Genomic DNA, 23,703 nt, shown 5'->3' with positions numbered 1-23,703 from the left:
GGTTCAACTAGCAATCTGAAAGGCAATGTCTACAGAGTGTCGAATATGTGCACCAGATCTAGGCAGTCCATCAGCAGACCAGAAATCAGGAGGGTCACACATTTATGAAGAAATGTGTGTTTTATTCACGGCATCCATCCGTCTTGCTAGATTATTTTAGGCCATGATTGCAAAAATAAGGCAAATGCAAAACTCAAGTGGACCACACCATAAGAAATGGTGGGGATATGACACCCATCGTTAAAACCTTCTTAGGGCTCACCATGAAATTTATTTGTCATCCAACATGTTCATAAGGTCATACAGATCTAGGCGAAGGGAAAACACAAATATTAGCTTGATCCAAAACTAATGTGGCCCACAAGAAGTTTTCAGCAGTAGGCATTCAATCCCCACTTCATCCTGTGGAGTGGCCCACTTGAGCCTTGAATCTAACTCATTTTTTGTGTTCATGCCCGAAAATGATCTGGAAAAATGGATGCATGGCGTGGGGACTACATATTGGCTAGTCACCAAGCTGACTTGAACATTAATGACTCTGTTCCAACTCAGTTGTGCAAATACTGAAAACTCTGCATTGTTGAGCATTTATGTAATGGATTGGACCGACTGTTCTTTAGACATGGGACCATGGCCCACGGGCTCAATCAGGGCCATATTCTACACTGGTGGGGCCCATGCTCTGATGATCCACATCATTCATCAGCTTGCCCATTTTGATCAGGCAATTGGCCGAAGATGTGTTTTGGATGGTCTGATAGCAACCAACGAAAGATAAAAGGAGAGAGAGAGAGAGTATCTCTGTGATAGTCTTATATCAACCAATGAAAAAGGGAAAAAGAAAAAGAAAAAAAAAATACATCTGTCCCTGATACCATAAAGATTACTGTCTATTTGGAAAACCATCCGGAACAGAATGTTTCTCCTCCTCTTTTTCCTATGCCATGCTACTCCATTATCAAATTAGGCGAGCTTTTCTTTTGCCATCAATTTTATAGACTCAATGCCCAAATTGAATAGAATCTGTAACAAATACATAATAATTCAAATATGTGAAGAAATTCTTAAAACAATATCCAAGCATGGTTTGTTTCTTTTCTTTTCTTTTTTTTTTTTTTACTTTTTTCCTTTGGGAAATGGTACCATGAGGTCGAGCTATGTAGGCCCACCGTGATGCGTGTCGAACATTACCCCATCAGTCAGATGCACTATTCCATGGTGGGCCATGGGCTTAAAAACCAAGTCAATCCATAACTTGGGTGGGCCACACTACATACAACAGTTGAGAGGGGTTAACCTCCCGTTAAAACATTCATTATCATTTATTGGGCCCACTGAGATGTGGTTCACAAATCCATACCATTCGTTGTGTGTCCCACTTGGATGAGGGGTCATACCAAGTTTCAGCCACATCCAATACTCACGTGTGCCCCACCAAGTACTTTTATATGTTTTAGGCATGTCTTCATATGGTTTTAGATAGTATGGCCTCCATGAGTTCCTTATACGGTTGGTTTTTGGGATATCCTATAACCTAAAGGGGACCCATCAAATGCACGGTGCTAATGTTTGACACACATCATGGTTGGGCCCACCCAGCTCGACCTCATGGGAAGTTTACATTTTATAATTTTTATCATATTATACTATATATATATATATCTATATATATATATATATATATATATATATATATATATATATATATATATATATATATATATATATATATATAATTTTATTTTTTAAAATATATCTAACAATCTTATTGATGAAAGAAATGACAACATCCCATCTTTCCGGGAAAAAAAAAAAAAATATTATTTACCTGAGCACTGATGCCGCATTCCAGGAATCAAGGAATAACACATTTAATTGTAAGTCATTGACCTTGTGTTTTGGGATAATGCCCATTTCCTCGTGTTCATGGAGGTACAACAATATAATTAACTTGGCCATTTTTGTTCATCTCCTGCATGGCAAGCAACATCTGCTTCCGACAATGTGACATCTGCTTCCGACAATTACATTTGATTGACATGAATATGTCACCTATTGCGCATCCAGGATGTAGACACGCAAGAGTATCTTTCCCCTCACAGATGTTGGCCTGTTCACATCATGAACAAACTTTTATGAGTATCATAGAATCTCCTTAATTTTATAATTCAGAACATGAAGTTTTACCAATTAAAAAATATATTAAAAAAAATTTGCTGGCATAACAAAAATGGAAAAGTTGAAAGCCTGACTTTGATCAACGCTATGTCTTTAGCCGCATACGGCGATGACTTATAGTAGTAGGCCTGCAACGGACCCCACTTTTTTGTGTGCACGAGTACAGTCGAAGATTGCACCACCGATGGCATTATTTCCCTGCCAATAATATTCCATGTCAGCAAAACCTTTTGTTGTTCACTTTAATTAACAAACGACAAGCTTTCCAATAAACATGGCGAAATTAGTTGTAATATCTATGTGCTATCCAGTATCACATGTTACAAGAGATCTTGTGTAGCACTTTGAAGTGGTATAAGTAAAAGCCTAAGAGATCATTTGGATGCCTCATATGGTGTACCTGAATAACTCCTTAGTGAGTATTTTTTGAAGCTCTCTTTAATTACAAGTTCTCGGTGTGCCATTAGTTAATCGAGGAACAAAACCATCATCATCTATTGTCTTGTCTAGTGCTGCAATAGACTCCAAACCTATAACATAGCAAGAACAATTAAAGCTTCTTTATGTCCAACGTTTAGAACATCACATCTCCGTAATTCAAAGTAAAGGTATGACTTGTAAGTGGGCATTTGGAATCCTCACGTCTGAAATCAGATGATAATGTATTTGGCGCATTTTAGTAGATGATGTACAAATATTTGCAACCTACCAAAATCAATTTTAGATAGTCATATAAAGGTAAGAACTGATAAAACATAACATTTGTTTCTAATGTAGCAGTCTTATAAAATAACCTGAACACGTAAATCAAAAGAAAAAACTTAAGCAAAATATGACTGATCTACTTAGGAAAGAGATATTATGTTTATATCTGCAAAGAACTTTTTAAGTGACATTTAAAGTAACCAAAAAATAAAAATCTGGTAAAGGAATAATCCATCAGCACAACAATGAAAAAGATGAATGTACAAGGACTCATGGACTCTTGTTGCATTGATAGATACTGTGCCTGGAATCCCCATGTCGTCTATATTAGCAATAGTGAAGGTGGCAAGGACAACATCATGTTTCTCAGTGGTGGGAAGGGTGAAGAGATCCATTCAGTTTGTAAACGTACATGCTTATGAAATTACAGTAAAATGTGCAGTAATGCATTACGTGCGAAAGTATGGCATATCTATAGAATGAATGTCCAAGTCCTAGAGGGGAGGTGATTAGGACCTATTTAAAAATATGCCTATTAAAAACAATAATTGCCTAGTTTAAACTAATTGTAAATTAAACTAAACTAAGCAATGTAACTCTAATGCTTCCAAGCCAATAGAGGATCCAACACATAGGCTACCTAAGATATGCAAATTAATCAACTAGCTTATAGCATGGTGAACATATGAGTATGGGATATGATACTTATCAATCCTAGCATTCATCTAATCATACAGGCATATAATTAAACATTCAACCACATTGCATAATTAAACAAATGCTTAAATAACAATTCCAAACACAATCATGTATAGTGGTTCGGTTATGTGCCTACTCCACTCCTAGTGGACTCACTCTCTCCTAGAGTGTACCGGATTTTACTATGGGAGGTTTTTAATCAGGTTTACCTCAAACCTTTATAGCCCCACACAAAGACCCTACAATTTATGCCCTATACAAGGACAAAGGTCCTACACAAGAACCTAGACGTTATGTCCTACACAATGACAATGGCCCTAATCTCGAACCCAACAATTTAGGCCACTGTAACACCCCATATTTTTAATACTCGGGTGTTACCCTAAGAACCTAGTCTAGTATGAAGGCAAACTCAAATTGTCCAGAGGTTTTAAATGCCCCAATACATACATGCACCATTATTCGCCTGCAGCATGCCGAACCTTGAAACTTGGAAAACTTGCTCCTAAAGGCTAGGCTATGACAGGGCTCTGGGGAGTGCTCTATTAGATGATTAAAATAAATGCAAATCGGTACCAAGACCCGAATTAGTAGATCCACCTACCCATCGATCATCCTTGTTTAACCTTGGTGACAAGATCTACTGATGAAATCCATTCGGCTGGCCCTTGGGACCACCTAATCCTATCACTGTAGATAATCGAGACTAGTGAAATCGGAGCGTTAGCTTGGCGAGAATCCAGAAAGAAAGGCCAAGATCACCTGGTGTAGCCACCTAGACTTTGGATCCGCTCAATTTCTAGTTAGTGGCCCAAGATGGGGCATCATGATCGAGTGAACGGTGTGGATTTGGATTCCCATCACAATGGACCCCACACGTTGGTTATGCAATCACGGATGCACAAGTAACCATGGAGTACTAGATCAGCAGGAGTAGTTAAACTGCTTTGACCCAATAGCAACACTTTTCCCGCATGCGACAGCTTTAAACACAGCGAGCACTGTGATGAGGTGCAGTCCACCATGTGTGATCGGAGGGCCGATCTGAACCGACCATCATGACCAGACAGTGAATCCGACTAGGACCACATGATCCACACGCCTCCATGCACACTTGCATGTACTCAAATGTATTCTTAATCAGGGGTGCGAACGCGATTCATTTAACAGAAAAATGCCTCTCCATTTTTCACTCCCACGATGGCAATCCAAGCAGCCCATTCCCCCTTGCAATCTTAGTCGTCCCTCCAACATCAATCCCCGCCCCACGTTCAGTGTCGAGAGATTGGAAACAACCTGCTGACATGTGAAAGGTGGCGAAAATTTTCCTCCGTGGGAAACAGACGCTGGCGAAATCTAAGCCCTTGCTCGAGCTTTTCTGGCCTATCTCAGCCGCTCAGGCTAGGGCAACCAGCCTCCCGAAAACAACGCCCTTCACACGATATTTTAGTTGTGGCTAAAAATCTCGTGAGATGTTAAGAGAATCACGATTGCTAATAGAATAAGTGGGCCCCGCAATGATCAGAGGTCCCATCTGGCCCTTCCAAACAGCTCAGATCATTGGATAAGGTCCTAGATGAAAGTCTGCCATTGACGGCCATTACATCTTCCCCGTCTGATTAAAGAACCCACCATGATGAAGTGGGGTCCATTTCTCAATCAGAGAAGTTCCTTCGGTGGGCCACAATGACGTAAATCCATTCCACGTAATGGATTAACTCCATGCAAATGAAATCAATGAGTGTGACCCACCAAAGCGGCGTGAAATAACGACCGTAGAAACCGGTCCAAAGAACAAACCCTGGCCTTTTATAAGGGTCGTGTTCGTCTCGGGATTCCCACAGAAAATTCAAGAAGGAGAAGCTATCGCTAAATTCTCTACCCGCATCGAGCCGACCCAGTTGACTCGAATTGGGTCGAGTTAGGGCGAATCCAGAGACTTTGAACTCTGAGGAAGAAGAGAGAAATGAGAGAAAGAAGGAGACAGAGGGAGGACAGAGAGAGCGCGCGCTAGTCAAGCTTTGAGTCGAATAACCAACTTAAATCGGGTGGGGTCAAGGAGAGCAGAAGGCTCTGTAACAGAGAGCGAGAGAGAGAGAGAGAGAGAGAGAAATCAGTAGGAGAGAGAGGGAGAGACGTAGGGAGAGTGGGTGTCAGGACAAACCTTGAATCCGGCAAGGCCAAACCTGAGTCAGCCACCTGACTCTCTAGTTGAAAGCGAGAAACAGCGAGAGAGAGGGGAAAGATAAAGAGGGAAGGAGAGAGAGAGAGCAGGAGGAAACGGAGGGAGAAAGCGAAGAAGAAAGGAGAGGTGAAGAAGGGGGTTGTCTTAGCCCAAACCGAGTCGACTCACTTTGAGTCGCAGGGGCTAACTCGAATCCTTGTCTGTTTAAGGGCCATACCCGGCCAGTAGACTAGCAACACCATCAAATTCCTAACCTAAATCCCAGCACAAGCATCATTCGTCAGGTAATCCTTTCAACCGATTCCAAACCAACTGAGTCGATTCTCTCCTTACCTAGTTATTTTCAGACATGGGAAAACCTTAATGTTGACTATAGTCAACTTGTGTTGATCATTCTCTAAGAAATCTAACGTGTTTTTTGTCAAGCTTGATTTATCGCACTTAGTTGCACCAGGTTGACTCACCAAGTCAAACAAATAAGTGTTAATTAGCTCATAGTTAGTGAAGAGCAGATAAGTGATAGTCGATTCATAAGGTGATGATTTTTCCCCTTGAGCTTTCCTCTTCCATGTTAGCTTAAGTATTAGTTCAACTCTAATTTTATCTAATAACTGAAAACTCTATTTCAAAATTATTTGCACTAGTTATTGAATTTAATTACATGCTCAATACTTATTTTATATGAACATATGTGGTATATCATTTCGTGTTTGAGGATTATTTATGAATTACATGCTTGTGAAACTTGAACTATTACATCTATTAGTGGGAGAACCCCACTTATACATGTACATCCAGACTTGGGGTGTAACTTGAATGGTTGTAATCATAATGGACCCTCAACATGTTGGCTACCTTGATTGATGGATTTAATTGGCGTGATCGTGTGATGACAAGCCCCACTGTTAAACTGTGATTGACCACTGGTTGAGGAGGATGCCATTAAACATCCTAATGATGGAGTCTCATGAGCCGGGAATGGTTGAATGGGATACTATGCCCGAGTTGTCAACCTATGTTGGGTGATGAGCCCCTCATAGTAACCTTTGAGCTTTCCTAAATTGGTTGTTTGCAAATTGGAATAATAATGGCTAGAATTAATCATGCATTCATGGCACTTACATTTTAAATGGACTGGTTATTTGAAAGGTTTATTAGGGATGAACCGACTGTTTGAAAGGCTCATTCCCATGCATGAATGAGCTAACTGTTTGAAATGCCCATTGATTGCTTAAGTGATTGTTTGAAAGGCTCACTATCTTACTTGAGCGGGTCGACTGTTTGAAAGACTCGTTCCTTTGCAAGTTGAATGAGTCTACTGTTTGAAGGACCCATTCTCCTGCATGAATGGACTTACTGTTTGAAAGGTCCATTCTCCCATTAGGGATGAGCCGACTATATGAAAGGCTCATACTCATGCATGAATGAGCCGACTGTATAAAAGGCTCATACCCATGCATGAATGAGCGGACTGTTCGAAAGGCACATTTTTTGCTGAAGTGAGCCGACTATTTGAAAGGCCCATTATCTTACTTGAGCAAGTTGATTGTTTGAAAGACCCGTTCCTTTGTAAGTTGAATGAGTCGACTGTTTTAAAGATTCATTCTCTTGCCTGAATGGACTGACTGTTTGAAAGAACCATTCTCTTGCCTGAATGGACTAACTATTTGAAAGGTCCATTTCCCTATTAAGGATGAGTCGACTGTTTGAAAGGTTCATCCCCATGCACGAATGAGCTGACTGTTTGAAAGGCTCATTCTTTTGCATGAATCGACTAACTGTTTGAAAGGTTCATTCATTTGGCCAACTAGATGTGCATTCTCAGTTGATGTACATTCACGCATCCATGCACTTAAATAAGATCACATCATGGATTGTTTTGTATGTTTTCATAATTAAACTATATGCTTAACTAATGTGGCAATGTGTAATCTTGAGGAGAGTTTACACTGAGCTGGTCACTCATCCTTTGAATATATAACTGTACAGATAATGCAGGCCTAGATAAGGGCGCTTATGGGGCGAACCCAGATGCGAACCCCACAGGATTGGGAGAAGACTTCTATGAAGAGGAGCCCCGCCAGGATGTGGTGAAATTTTATGGGCTCTACTAGTAGTTGCAGTTACTTTCTTTCTAGTTTTGACTTTGAACATTTGAAACTTATGGGTTTTGTACTAAAGGTCCCCAGCTGAGTGGACTAGGATTTTGATATATTTTACTATGAGATGGTTCACCATGTTTGTTTTTATCTAGTGCACTTTGATTACTGTAAATTGTTATACGTGTGTTGCGCTTCTAGATAACACTGGGGGTTTTTAAATAAAGGAGTGTTGCGCTCCAGTTTAAAAAATCGGGGGGTTATAGCCACATAGGCCGAGGTCCTACACAAGAACCTGAATTTATGTCCTACACAAGGATAAGGGTCCTAATCCTGAACCTAATAATTTATGCCACACAGGCCAAGGTCCTAATCCTGAACCTAAGATTTATACTCTACATAAGAACGAAGGTCCTACTTCCGGACCCGACGCATATTCTCCCGCCGAAGACCTACATAAGGACTTGAGTTGGTTTTTCCTTTGGCTAACCAACAACCTATGTCCCACACAAGAATTACGGATTTAGGCCACACAGGCCAAGGTCCTACGAAAGAACTTAGGTGAGTTTGTGCTCCAACCTTACACAAGGAGCACAAACATGGACTCCTACACATGACACTTGTCGGATTAAGTCCCTTTTATAGCTCCTCTTGGGTTGCTTGATCTCCGCTCTCCCGTGCTTCAATTAATTCCCCGATGGTCCCCCAATCATGATGCTACAGCTTCGCCAAGGCTTCAGCTCCATGATCAATCTCCTTGCATTTAATGCTTCTTCAAGATAACCAAGGTGATGGGAGTGGGTTGAATCTCCTACAACTAATGGGTAGTTGTTTTCCTAGGGGATTCAACTTGATGGGTTTCCTAGAAGATCTGGATAATGATTTACCAAGATGCTTAAATCCAATTTCTAGGAAATGGAGGAGTTCAAACACATCTCCAATGGTGAGGTTGGAATCCTCATTAGAGTTGAAATCTCATGAGAGATGTTTGAAACTCATAGGAATAGAGGTGTGGGGTGAAGGATTTGCATATGGGATCACCTTACCTCTGATTGCTCAAAAAACTCATCATCAAGCCCAAGAATTAAATGGCCATTATAAAAAGTTTGAGCTCCAACGGCTATAAAACAGGCAGAAAACGGCTCTGTCGATGTCATCAAAGGTCCTTCGATGACATTGAAGGGTTCCTCAATGCCATCAAAATATCCAAACAAAAATGAAGTTTGCTTGCTAAACAAATATTGTCACGCCCCAAACTCGAAAACTAGGCTCACAAAATTCTCGATCGCCGAATTCGGCGCCGACAGCCTCCGTAGAACCCCATTCTCAGCTCCCAGTGCCCATTCGCCAGGTTCCGATCCTGGGATGCTACGAGGAGGATTTTCAACATCAGTTTGATTCGTAATAAGCATAACCAAAGACATAACCCACAACAACAACCAAAAACTCCATCACATTTTCACTATGATAAAAAAACTACCCTATCAAAACACCCACCGCTTGATCTTCTTGCTCCATTGGCTTCCTTAACTCCTTCTGCTTTTCTTTGATGGAGGAAGATGAGAAATGGATGGCTAGGATGGGAGATCTAGGGATGGAAAGGTGGGCCACACTTGATGCTTGGGAAGCTTGGAGAGGTTCATACATATGAAATTTTTCTTGCTTGGGAGAGTTTGAAAATGAGAGAGAGACTTGTAAAGGGAGAGAGAGAGAGAGGGAGTGATGGGTGATAGAGTGATGGATGTGGTGGTGATGGGTGTAAGAAGCTTTTTTGACTTTTGTGGCAAAAGTTGTAAGAAAAGCACGGGTTGTAAGAAACTTTTTGACTTTTGGGGCTTGCTTGGGAATGGGTGAAAGGTGATGTGTACTTGACATGATAGGATTGATGGGTTGATTGATTGGTGTGACATCTCATAGAGATTCTCTCGAGATTCGCACACGCGGCATTTTTCTTGCACCGAACGCTGGCCCACATCTCCCAACCAGGGTATCGCCTCGACGTGCGAGTCGCAGCATTAGAACCGCGGCGACGACGCGGTCGCTAAGGTACAAGTCCTGGGTTGAGTCGACTCGGGTTAACGACATGAGAATCAAGGTCGCGCGCAAATACCAGTTAAGGGTCAAAGGTTGCCGGAATTCAACCGGGAAGACCGCGGAAGTCTAAGGAACGGTATGGTCTAGGATACAGGGCTCACAGATATGGACCTCCTTCAATTGCATTGACTCGACCTTTGATTTCATCAAACAACATGCTTCGATGCCATCGAGAGAATCAGGGAAAAATCCAAAAAACTTGCTGGACAAACTGGATCTCAAATCGATGCCACCGAAACTTAAGTTTCAATGCCATCGAAGAGTCCTCGATTCCATCAAGAATTTTAATATAAAATCCAGTTTGGTTGCTGGACATCCCTGACTCTCGATCGATGCCATCAGCCAAGTCTTCGATGCCACTGATGACTGTTTGATCGCAGCTCGATGCCATTGAACATCACTTGCAATTTGTTGTTTTGGGCTATCTTCTACACAACAGATTTCCACATCTTCTAGCTTTATTTATCATGTTTTTCTTGGTCTACTAAGGCTAAGGGATGATCAAATTATATTCCTATTGGGTCAAGATCATTTAAAAGTGTATGGAGTTGTTTTGGGTCAAGGGTTAGAGTCTCCATTGCCACATGTTTACCTGTTCTTGCAACCTTGATGCTTCGTCTTTCCTTGTGTCTTCAATCTTTACTTTCCAAAGGCTCAACTGACTTTACAACACAACAACTCACGTGATTGACAAACAAGGGTGCAAAAATGAGTGTAATAATAATCTCTCCCTTCGTTAATTATGTGACAAAAACCTAACCTATACCATGTCATGGTCTATACCAATGACATACCAAAATAACTAAAAATATTACATGTCAAATATAAAATTTACAACTCTAAACACTAAAATATGTAATGCTTGCATTGATCCTCCTATCAGTTCATGAAAACAATACTATCATTTGGACTAATGACAAGTCAAGGCGTTTCTTGGTTAGATCATTTTATTCCTTGATTTGGGAAAAAGGCCAAAGCAAAGCAAACACGTCCTATGTTTGGCATTATGGAGACCCTCCTAAAATCGGGGCTTTTGCTTGGCTAGTGAGAAGAAAAAGAATTCTTACAATCGACAATCTCCAAAAGCATTCTATGCCTATCTCAAATATTTGCCTTCTTTGTATGGCTAACGCTAAGTTTGTGAACCACCTCCGTATCCATTGCCCTTTTGCTAGCCGTATATGGGTGTAACATCTCGAAAAAATCCGTACAAAGACCCGAGTACCACCTCAGGCAAAAATCACTAAGGACCGAATCCTTTAGAAATTAGACAAAAATTAATTAAGTACTAAGCTGAATTAATCGGTAGATTAGCTTGAACCGCTTTCTATACGATCTGTAAAATCCAAAACTAGTAGAATCGTCAATGCTACATTACCTAGAAACCTAGGATCTATCTCAAAACCCAGTTGCTCTCGGGAGCACATTGAAACTCCGTATCGGACCTGGACCGCGCGTCGAAAGTCCGATTAACGCAAAACTATATGGTTATGACCGCCTTAGTGGGCTTGACAATCATCTTGAAAATCAAGTCCTAATAGTAACCAGAAACGCACAACTTGAGCCCAGAGCGAAGTGTGTGAGACACGCGAATATCTTTAAAAAATGAACTCAAACTTAAGTGAATTGGGCCGTTCACTTGCAGGCCAAATTTAAGGTTTCAGACCGTCAGATTCTGACCCAACTACACCCTTGGATCAAGAAAAATTTTCAACACATGTCAGTGTACTTGTGGCCTTGATCGAGTAACATTGACCGTTGAACTGAAACTGGTCCTCTCTGGTCGATTCGTAAATTCGATCAGATCGAAAAGTTAACCTAACATAGATCAATTGTCAGGAAACTTTCTCTAGACCGTATGCAGAAAATGGGCCTCCAAATGAGCTCCGTTGGCCCGAAACAACCACCCTTTATCCTAAGCATACCATGGCCCTGGCGCCATTTACATCACTTCTGGGCCTATATAAGACCCTTAACCCACCCCTCTCTCATTCCATACAAAATTTCAAACCCTAGGGGAGAGAAGAGAGAAAAGATAAGGAAAGAGTGAGGAGAAGAGAGAGAGAGAGTGAGAGATAGTTGCTGGGATTCGTTCCCACCGCTCCACGTGCCGAATCATCCTAACCGTGTCGCTATACCAGCGATTTCAACTTTATTTTTGGGTAAGAAATCCTAACCCTAATCTGTGTTAGGTATCCAAATAGAGTAAATGGTGAAATAACTAACTTATTTCATGCTATAGGTTGTCGTTGTGTCGTAGACAAAGGCGTAGTGTTCGAACTAAATTCGATACAAGTTTACCGACAAAAGGTGCAGACTATAAACGTTTAGGTTATGGTTTTCAAGGCTTTCAATGTCAGTTAATGCTTTATGACTGACTTGATTGCTATCACATATGCTTAGATACGATGTCTTCCGTATATTACATATATATATAAACTATGTCGATTTTTAATGCATTCTATGTGTTTGTTGAAATGTTTGAATGAATATGGAATTATGATTTGTGCTTGTTATGATTGATGTTTGAGAATACATGATTGTTGTACGTGTGGCAACTCCCTTGTGAAAAGATTTGTTATAATATACGTTATAACTACTTATTATATGTATGTCGATATGTGTAGTCTAAGTGTTTGATAAAATGCCTGAATGAGAAAATGCTTATTGAAATGTATTTAATTAGGGTGTTGAGATGAGAATCTCAATTACCTTATCTATAGTTACAGTTTTCTTCATGTAACCTATCTTACTACTACGTGCTCTGTGGATGAAATGCCTACATATGACAATAGGTGTGCTATATGTTTGTTAACATGCCCAAATGATATTTATATTTGAATTATTTGTCACATGTTGTATGAATATCACATATAAATGCCTATTGTGTTTGAATATGATTGGGACTACTGCGTAGTCCAGGCAATTGATAATTGTTCTCGAATTAGTGGCCGAGGTCGTTTCGCCACACAAGATATGTTCGATAAATCCGAGTCGTACGCTATTTGTCGACAGTGGTTAGACCACGCGGAGTGCTTATGCGCTCCATGTCAATCAACTCAACGTACGCTCGTACCAGTCGAGCTCGTCAAGTAACCCGATTGGCCTAATGTATGTTCACCATGTATGGACGCAACTGTTTGAATCTAAGGTACCACTTACCAATGTAAAGCCCGTTTAACCTTGGTACCACGATCCGCTAAGACTTATGAGCCGGACATGGTGGTCTGAGACACCGTGGTTGAGCTGTCGGCCTACGCTGGGGTGACGAGCCTCCCGTAGTGTCCAGTGAGCAAACTAAACTCGTGAGCCGAATACGGTGGTATGAGACACTGTATTCTAGCTGTCGACCTACGATCAGGTGATGAGCCTCTCGTAGTGACCTTGAGTATACACTAGGACTACGCTAAGGTGATGAGCCTTCCCATAGTGACATCGAGTATAAACTAGGCTTACGCTGAGGTGATGAGCATCTCCGTAGCAACCTGGAACTGCCATCGTATGTGAGTAACTAGGATTGACGACACTAGATGGATCATTGTTTGGGTCAATGATATAAAGGGAGGTACCTTAGCTTCCTAAATCTGCTGTATGAATAAGTCTAACTAAGAACTTGGCTAATCACACACATGCACCGCATTACATGTGCCTTTGGCTTTGGAGTTGAGCACAGTGGGAGTGTTGCATGCGCAACCGTGAGATGATGTCACAGAGGGAGTGCAGGCGAGGGCATGCATCATTAATACATATCATCCTTGCATTAACTAGAGTACTAAGAAATGCTTGTTGTATTGCTTTATCATTACTGCTTGACTGAATTGATAACATGTTAACCTTTGCCTTATAGCTCCACTGAGTTGATCACTCACTCCTACTCTGGGACGGTGTTTTAAAACACCAACTAGATTCTGTTGTAGTTTCAGATGACGGCGAGGCTTACGAGATGGAGCCTGCCTTCTATGACGAAGAGGAAAAGTTCTCCTATCTGTAACTCTCTGACGGGTTTATGTAGACCTAGAGTTGTGACACCAGGGCTATCAGGATATGGATTAGATGATATTACACTTTATCATTTTATAAATTTTGGAGTTATACATGTAATTTTTTAACATGGTGACTTTCATACTCTGGGGATTTACAATCACTTATATGCTTTATATATCTATCACGGTCTTCCGCTTGCATAATCTAATTGTCTTTGGAGTATGATATGCTGATTTGGTATAATCTCACTCATGTTTAATATACTAATATGGACAACATTTAATCATCATTATCTATGTTGTATAAGTGATACGTTGGAACTCGAGAGTTGAGCTTCTGCTCGACCTTCGATTTTCAGGGCGTTACAATGGGCTTCCATCCTATCAAGATTTAACCTAGTGCAACTATGCCTTATGACATCAGCAACCTCCTTGCTTGACATGGGGTGGCCCTCTGTAAGAGCTCCCATGCGTTATGGAGACTCTCTATTCTCTCTAGTTTTTGGCCAATTTGGGGCAAAATGAATGGGAGATACTCTTGTAATGTTAGTCGGAACATCAATTGGGTCGCTAATTATGTGTGGGATAGTGTAAACGATTGGGTTGTGGGTTCGGGTCGTTTGACCTAGTTGTTGTTCTTATGTTTTTTCATTTTGCTTTTGTTTTGGTTCCTTTTTGGCACTACCTCAACGCTCTTTCAATGAAAGTTCCAGTTACCTTTAAAAAAACAGGACAAATTGGATACACTTTACACATCATGGTGGGCCCCACACTTAATGAGTGTGTATCAACCATTGTGTTCTACTATGTATAATGTCCTTTCAGTTGTAAAGATTTTTATCTGTAATCTAAAACATGGTTTTCCTACCTGTAACCCCTTCGTAGCTAAGGATTTTAAAGGCATCCAAACAACTCTGAGGTTTACTAGATAAACGCGTAACCACAACCAAATAATCAACTAAGATTAAAACAAAAAATAGACCCGATTTCAATTTCTTGGCATTTAGGCCGCGTTTGGTTGCACTATTGAATTGAATTGCAATAATCTGTTCAAAATGCAATTCGATCACTTCCACTTAAGATATCCTAGCTTTGCGAGTGGGACTTTTGTGCATTACTGGTCCCGGGCCCGGTAAATAAAGGCTATGTCTGGTTGCCAGCTGGCGCCAAACTTTGGACCCGGCTTTTTCGTTAATTATGTCATACATGCCCAAATGAAGGGAAAAAACAAATATCAACTTGATCCAAAACTTTTATGGCCCCCAAAAGGTTTTTAATGGTCGACACTCATTCAACACTCGTAACATAGGTGGGTCACAGGAGAGGAAAATGTATGTGTTTAATCCATTCCATTCATCAATTTTTACAGATAATTTTATAGCTTCATATAAAAAATTAGAGGGATATAAATCTCAGGTGGACCACACCACAGGAAAACAATAGTGATTGGATATCCACCATTAAAATCCTCCTAAGGTCCAATGTACTGTTTATTTGCCATCCAATCCGTTGATTATGTCATATAGGCCTAGATGAAGGGAAAAAACAAATATTAGCTTGATCTAAAACTTTTATGGCCCCCAAAAGGTTTTTAATGGTCGATACTCATTCAACCGGGACATAAAGTTCAAGTATGACGTGCAAGATTTTTAGGCTTTAGATCACACTAGTTCAGAAACAATTACACAAAATTCCACATCCCATACAAAAGTTCAAATACTCAATCAAGGGTAATCTTATGCAGATCTAGGCCTACACATGCTAGGGCCGGATCAATCAAAATTATAGACCACACAAGAATCAAATGAGGGTAAATTCATCCACACTTGCACAGAAATAATTCCCCCAATCCAAGGGATTCAGAAATTTCAATTCGAGGAACCTTAAGGTTGAAGAAATGGCATAAAATTGGGGATTTGAATAATTTAGGGTTAGATTTAGTTATTTTGGATGAAAGAGGAGTGAAAGAGAGGAGAGAGACAAACTAGAGAAGTACCGCACATGTGGACAGCAGCAACGGCCCAGACGCATGTGCGTGTGATCCTGGCCGCACGTGTGTGGGGCCCACTATTCAGAAAAAGGCTAGCTTAGCCCTGTTCGGCTAGGAGTGAACCCCAAAACCTCCAAATTTCAACTCAATTCGATGCATGGTTTGTGCGTGGTGCTTCACCGAAGTTTCAGCCCTCCTGCAGGGTTAGATTCTGAAAATCTGCTGTAAAGAGACAAACGGCTACAATGGAGGATGGATTTGAAGCATAGATGATTGTCGGAGAAGAGAAATATGGATGGAAGGTAGAGGCGAATCGAGATAGGTGTGGCTCCGCACCACAGTAGTCAACCCTTCGAGGAAGGGAGGGTTTCACACCCAATTAAATCTCCACAACTCAGAAATTTAGAATAGAAAAATGCAGAAATTTTATTAATCTTCAATAAGGAAAAAGACTACAAGGGGTGCTTATTTATAATAAAATTTTATACCTCAAAACTCGCGCTATGTGTACAACCTATTACTTAGAAACGAAGTAACCACAATTAACAACCTATTATTGTTCCTAATAACAATAATAACCAAAACTCAAAATACTAGATCGTTTGGAATAGTGGGCCATGATCATAAGAACCCATGGTAGGATTCATATTACTATCGGGTCCACTTCAAGGAACCAAAACACAATCCTCTAACTAGGGGGTCCTCCCTGTACGTCATCATCGATCCAGATCGATGGTGGGGCCCTCCTCCTCGCATACGTTCGTAGGGGGGCATGCGTGTGAGCGAGATGTCCCCATCACCAATTAAAATAAGCTAACCAATCTAACTTTAAAGCTTCCAAGCCAATAAAGGATCCAATCACATAGGCTACTTAAGATATGCAAATTAATCAACTAGCCTATAACATAGTGAACATGTGAGTATGGGATATGCGCCTACCTATCAATCTTAGCATTCATCTAATTATACAAGCATATAATTAAATATTCCACCACATTACATAATTAAATAACTGCTTAATTAATAATCCCAAACGCAATCATGTATAGTGGTTCAGTTACGTGCCTACTCCACTCCCGATAGACTCACTCTTTCCTAGAGTGTACCGGATTTCACTATGGGAGGTTTTAAATCAAGTTTACCTCAAACCTTTATAGCCCTACACAAGGAATCTATGCCCTATACAAGGATAAAGGTCCTACACAAGAACCTAGACTTTATGTCCTACACAAGGACAATGGTCCTAATCGCGAACCCAACAATTTATGCCACTGTAACACCCTATATTTTTAATTCTCGGGTGTTATCTTAAGAACATATTAGGATCAACTTGTTGTACTATCGAGCCATTGTCCAATTTAATTGCATGCAGCATACATGGAAAATGACTTACCCAACATAGGCAAAGAATAATCCTATATAAATAAACACAGATGAATCCATGCAATAAAAAATAAAACGTACCGCTTTCTTAAGCTTCAAAAGCTTTCCCGCACAGCTCATGACCTACAAAGATAGCAAACAAAAGCAAGTTGTTGGTTTGAAAAAGGATCAATAGGAGACTTCCATTCCTTAACGGCTGAATTAAGAAGAACATTACAGATAGTTGGGCGGTTTAAGTCTTGTATTTGTTTTTCATGCACTCTTTCTTTTTTCCTCTTACAAACTTTTAATTGCCTCCTGGCTAAAAGGGTTATAAAGGGATTAATTTCTCATCACAAGCATCTAAGCCTTATCCCAACTAATTGGGGTCAGCTATATGTATTGTTTCTTCCATTCTACTCTATCAATACTCATAACTTCAGTTAGAAAAAGTAATCAATTTCTATAAAGCTAAAAAATTGCATGATAATTGGCCTTTTTTTTCAGTGCAAGTATTGAAGCGAAGGAGTGAAGAATAACAGACCGAATCAATGGGGATAGCAAATCCAAAATTGGGAGCTGATGATACGACTATCCCAATTAAGCGTCCTAAGTGATCGAGAAGTGGTCCTCCACTATTCCCACTCAATATGTGATGATCTATCTGTATAACATTCATAAAATGTTGCAGCAATACAGTAGACCGAATACTTCTGCAAGGATAACTGCAAAGAACATCATGAAGGCATTAGCAAAACCCATGAATGATCTTGATAACATGAAATTAAGTTGGAATACATTAATTATTGGGAGTGGCACGGAAATGAAAGGGATCCGAATTAAAATTGTGAATTGTGGATAGACCTATTTTCTATTAAGACAAAAATGATAGATGTGGATGGAAGGAAAATTTCCATACACAAAAAAGAAAGAAAGAAAAAAAAAGGCTAAAGCAACAACATTAACATCATTTGCACCACCAAATGGTAAGGTTTTGGCATTTGGTTGTAAACCTATGTCACTTGGAAACCAACAGATATCAGTATCAACCACAAACATAAGGTAAACATCACATCCTTGTAAAACTTGATGCGACATCTTTCCTGCACAATTTATGATGATACAGAAATGTAAATATTCCCCATATAAATAATAGCTCATTTAAGTTGAATAGAAGTACCTTAAAATTTCATAAATAATGTATATAATATCAAATAAAAGGAGAAAAGGCGAAATTGGGTTTTCCCCTTAAAAACTTTGTGGATGTCTGCCAAACCATCAAAAAATGTCTTTGTGCTTAGATGTTAACAATTTTCATAAACTGTATTTTGGGATGATGGGTGCTTAGGTGTTTGCTTCTTTTGTCATTGGTGGCAGCCGTGGGGTGTAGTTTTATGGGTCTAGTGGGCACCAGTGTTTCAAATAGCGCTCGTAGCGTAGCGATAGCATACGCTATGTAGCGTAGCGTGGCCATAGCGCTACGTAGAGTCCCAAATAGCGTAAATTCCCTATAGCATACGCTACAGCTACGTAGTGCGTAGCATCCGTAGCGTAAGCTACAATGTATTTTTTTTACTGTTTTAGTTTTATATTATTTTTTTACATTTTCTTTGTTTCTAATGTTGAGGAATGTGACACTTGTATTGTACTTAATACTTTTAACCTATGGGATTTTTATTTCTTTTCATAATTGTGACTTGTGGTTTCAATTAGACATTATTAATTAAAGTGGTTTGCTTAGAAAGTTGTTGATGTGATAATTATTTGATTTGGCTTATATATGTGGATTGGCTTTTGATAAATGATAACTAATAAATTTTTTGAACATGCTTATAATTGATTAAATGAATCATCTTTTAGGATAGCTACAATGTAGTACAAGCCACATATGAGAAAAGTTAATTTGCACAACAATAGAGCACCAAAATTTACCCAAATTTATATTAAAGAAGCATTCTAAAAGCAAGAAATAGATCCAATTAATTGATAACAAGACAAAAATCAAGCTACAACATATAAACCATAAGAAGCTCATTCCACCAAGGCCTACAAGGATAGCTACAATGTAGTACATGCGGCCTAGATATTGGTGGCCACCACTATGAGTTTGATTGTTTCTCAATTATAATTAGATGATATTACAGTGACGTGATATGTTTTTGAAAACTAGGTTGAACATTCACATCTAGTGGACCAACCTAATCCTCTCAACGAGGTGCAATATTTATGTCCAAAAAATATAAGTAAAAAACCAAAAACAATATCCAACAATGTAATAGGATTATCTCTTAAGGAAAAGAAACTCACAGGATGTCCAATGGTGCATACTTTCTGGCCAACTTTCAGGCCTTTGGAGACACCGAGAGGAATGGGTATTAATTCATCTTCTAGGTTATAAACGCATAGAACAGCAACATCTATCACTCTCTCGAATTCAACAATCCCTGCCTTGTAGCCTCTTGTGTGGGGAAAATATGATATACTGTACATAACCAAACAGTAAGACTCTGATTGCAAAATTAAAAGCATAGCATTTTAGGGACTCCGAAAAAAAAATCATAATTTTTCCTGTATATATATATATATATATATATATATATATATATATATATGTAAAGAAAAAAAAACACCAACTTGATATCCGTTGCGCCGTCAATAACATGATAATTTGTGACGATCAGTCCATCTTTGCTTAGTACGCATCCTGTCTCAAACCTTATGTTCATTGTCAAAGCATCTTGCTTTGTAAAAAAAATTAAAAAAAAAACAAATAATCAAAAACCTACACAATTCCCAAAGCATTATGGTCGATCAATCAGTGGTCATGATCACTACAAAGTAGAGGTGTACATGAGTCGAACCGAGTCGAGCTTGGCATAGCTCGGCTCGGCCACTTGCTGACCCCAGCTTGAACTTAGCTCGGCTCGGTCCTCGAGCCTGACTGGCCAGCTCGGCTCGGTTCGGTCAGCATCTCGCTACACCTTCGATGCGTTCAATGTAGAAGATTCTTGACTTAAAATAATAATAATAATAATAATAATAAGAAAAATAAAAAGAAACATAAATAATCAAAACCCTAAATAGTAGCGAAAACCAATAAAAACCCAAAACCAAAGCTTTTTGTCATGTTGTTGACATATGTTCCATCAATCAAAAGTCATTATCGCTAAAAAGATGTCCTAATAAAGAAATGCGATGTTCCCAGACATCGATCTTGATTTCAAGAACGGCCCAATAAATTGACGTTCCGATTGATGTTTTGGTGGAGCTTCACGAACCAAATTCATTTCTATAGCAATTAAAAAAGAAATCGATGATGATGGAGGGAGAGACATTACAAATATGTTACTAGGATGTATGCTATAGACGCCTCTGTCTTCGTAGATATGAGTGAAGTCGTTTAACGCGGCCTGCGAGAGGATGAAAGTAAAAAACCAAGAAGGCAGAAACTAGCAAAACATTCTATTCAGATGAATGCAGGTGTCGAAATGCTTTCGACCGGAATACGTACCATCCAATCCTCTTCCGACGACCCGAGTATGTAACTCGTTTCTTGAAAGCCTGGATGTTAGCAGATAATCCAATGATAGTCAATGCAAGATCAAAGTGCGATTAACAGAAATCAAACACAGTATAAGTGCAATTAAAGATGGTATCAGAGAGAGTCTAGACAAACCCTGCCTTTGGGAAACAAACTTATACAGACCTTAAATGTCTTAAGCTAGGAAGTTAGAATTAGATATTTTAACCTATGTAAATTTTCTTTAGATTAAACAAAAAAAGTTTGAGAATATAAAGACCCAAACATAAGTTCCCTTTGAAATTGATAGGATAGCCATTTGAACCTATTTAGAATTCCCTTAGAGTTAGGGAAAACTGAGAACATAGATACTTCAAATCTTAGGCTTCCTTGAAATTTTGGGTTTAGTCGTTTGAACTTAGAAACTAAACTTAGATACGTTGGGAGAATAATATGCAAGAACATCTCTTAGACTTGACTCCCATGGGACAAAATTTTAAAATCTAGGATATGAAATTTCTCAAAAATCTCTTAGAAATAACCTTGTCACAACTATTTAGTAAATGAGACAACTTAAACATCTTAGGAAATCCTAACACTATATGGTACATCGAATTGTACTTAAGCACTCCCTAAAGTTAAGGAATTGCACTAGGAAAGATAATTTAATTTTCCTAATACATCTCGTTAATTAAAGACGATAATCCCCACAAATTTCAGCACTTAGGGTTAACTAAAGGTGAACTTATCAAATTTTGGGTAAATTTCAACCCTGGATTGAGCATAATCATGACTAGATTCGAGAATCTTAATAAATGTAGCAAATTTCTTACTCAAATCTCATGTAGAAATCTTGGTCGTGAAATCTTTGCGTGGCACTCGGATGATGAAAGAGTGATATTCATTTAGGTCTGTTTGCCATAGATTTCGTATAGTGAAAATAGAGAAGTCACATGATATACCCAAGCGTCTAGAATGATCGGGATCATGAACTGATGGAAATGCGTTTAAGCAAAGCATATGCGGTTTGATCCAAATTTTAATCCTAGCAAACCTAAACGACCTCAATGCCTTGATCAAGCAGAAGATCGAGATTTACTAAGATTGGAAGATGATACTAGTGATTCCATTATTTTGTGCAAGCAGAGGATTGATGTATCGGGTTCAAACTCACTACAACCATCCATTTGTGTTAGCTCGAACACTGAAAATGGAAAATCGTATTGTACCTGTAGGATAACCCTATCACTTGTATCATAATAATTGGATGTGCGCTATCGAATCTCGAGGGCGAGATTCTTCTTTAAGGGGGGGTAGATTGTAACAACCCCAGTTCTGGCAGCTAGTGGTATATGTTCGTACATACAAACAACCTTCATAGGAAAATAACGAATGCTTAGAATCACCGCAAAAGATATTATAATTGTCCCTAATCCTATTAGTGGAGCTTGATGTGAAAAATGTTGCAGGAAGTCTCTGGTGAGCAGATCAGTAATTCCAAACTCGTCAAACCAGCCTAAGTTTGCCTAAAAGTTGACTCAGCTGGCAAAAACCCAATTAAGAAACCTACTTCTGGCCATGAAGATCTCTAGGGACCTTGGCAGATGGGTTCCGGACATACATACAGAAGGAAGGGAAGTAACCGACATACATGTAAAGATGTATACATTTTAGGCAGCATCAAGTATTTACATTATTTACTGCAAATAGTTTATTTACAAACTTTTCTCTACATGAACTTGAACAGAAGCTCCAAAATATGCTAGGATTGAGATTAGAGCTGAGGAGATAACGAGATCGATCCATCAACACATTGGCAAGCCTAATGGTTTCCTTGTGTGCTTTGACGAGTGAGTTGTGCACAATATATATATATATATATATATATATATATATATATATATATATATATATATATATATATATATATATATATATATATATATAATCTAGAATTTCTCTCAACTTCTCAGCTAGTATAGATAAATACTTCTCAGTTAACATATTTATCGTAAATTCTTGAAAAATGTGCTTTTTCGTATACTGGCAATACTACATGATTAAGACGAGTACATGACATATGTTGTTTAGGCCCTATTTCGATACTAATAAGTAACTTTTTTAGTTTATGTTAGTCAATAAGTTACTTTGATTATTAAACTTAAACTGGCTGACTTATAGAAACCTTTCCAGAATGGACAAATTAGCACAATGAGCTGTCAAGGGGTTATGGACTGAAATTACACATGCAGAAGCTTTGCGGGAGCTTAAAATTATGGCCAAGTCCTAAAGGGAGGTGAATAGGACCTTTTCATAATTTTTACCAATTAATGAAATTTACACCATAAGGTGAAATGGGTCCAAGATCATAGACTAATTAAGACACAATTAAATGGGCAAAGAGTTTATGAGGTAAGATAGAGATATCTAGTGTATGCAATGAATTAAACACTCAGCATACAATCTATTCATGCATCAATATAAGATAAAGAAATCAACTCATAAGCATAAATGGAATTGCATACACAAATCAACAATCGCAAATACAAAGATATATAGTGGTTCGGCTAAATCCATACTCCAATCCTGGATGATGAACTCAAACTCAAGTTTTTTGGATTTCGCTATCTCAATGGTTTTCTATATCTTCATTATTAACATTTACAATGGTTTTCTATAAGTTCATCACTAACCTTTGAGGTCCTACATAAGGACCTACGTACACTCCCGTTGGAGGCTCACATAAAGATTAACAAAGGTTGTATATAAGTTTAGCAAAAACCTAATGGTTTTCTATAAGTTCACCATTAACCCAATGATTTTCTGTAGGCTCACCATTAACCTATGCGGTCCTACACAAGGACCTACATACACTCCCGTAGGAAGCT

At 39.1% G+C, this 23,703-nt stretch overlaps 1 long non-coding RNA gene across 2 annotated transcripts; it reads right to left on the bottom strand.

Moving 5' to 3' along the window:
- Positions 1-2,221: 2,221 nt before the first annotated feature.
- Positions 2,222-21,675, bottom strand: LOC131241014 (uncharacterized). 2 transcript variants are annotated; one of them, XR_009168925.1, is made up of 5 exons: positions 20,634-21,675; positions 17,840-18,020; positions 17,398-17,439; positions 2,579-2,690; positions 2,222-2,376 (listed from the first exon to the last, which is right to left on the bottom strand). It is a non-coding gene; the product is annotated as an uncharacterized LOC131241014 (long non-coding RNA). The 2 variants fall into 2 exon arrangements; XR_009168924.1 differs by lacking the exon at positions 20,634-21,675 and adding an exon at positions 19,603-19,806.
- Between the last annotated feature and the right edge of the window lie 2,028 nt (positions 21,676-23,703).

This window comes from Magnolia sinica, chromosome 3 (assembly GCF_029962835.1).
Source record: "Magnolia sinica isolate HGM2019 chromosome 3, MsV1, whole genome shotgun sequence".
Classification (NCBI taxonomy): Eukaryota; Viridiplantae; Streptophyta; class Magnoliopsida; order Magnoliales; family Magnoliaceae; genus Magnolia; species Magnolia sinica.
The sequence above is the reverse complement of the archived record's forward strand: the minus strand, read 5'-3'. Positions and strand labels throughout refer to the sequence as shown.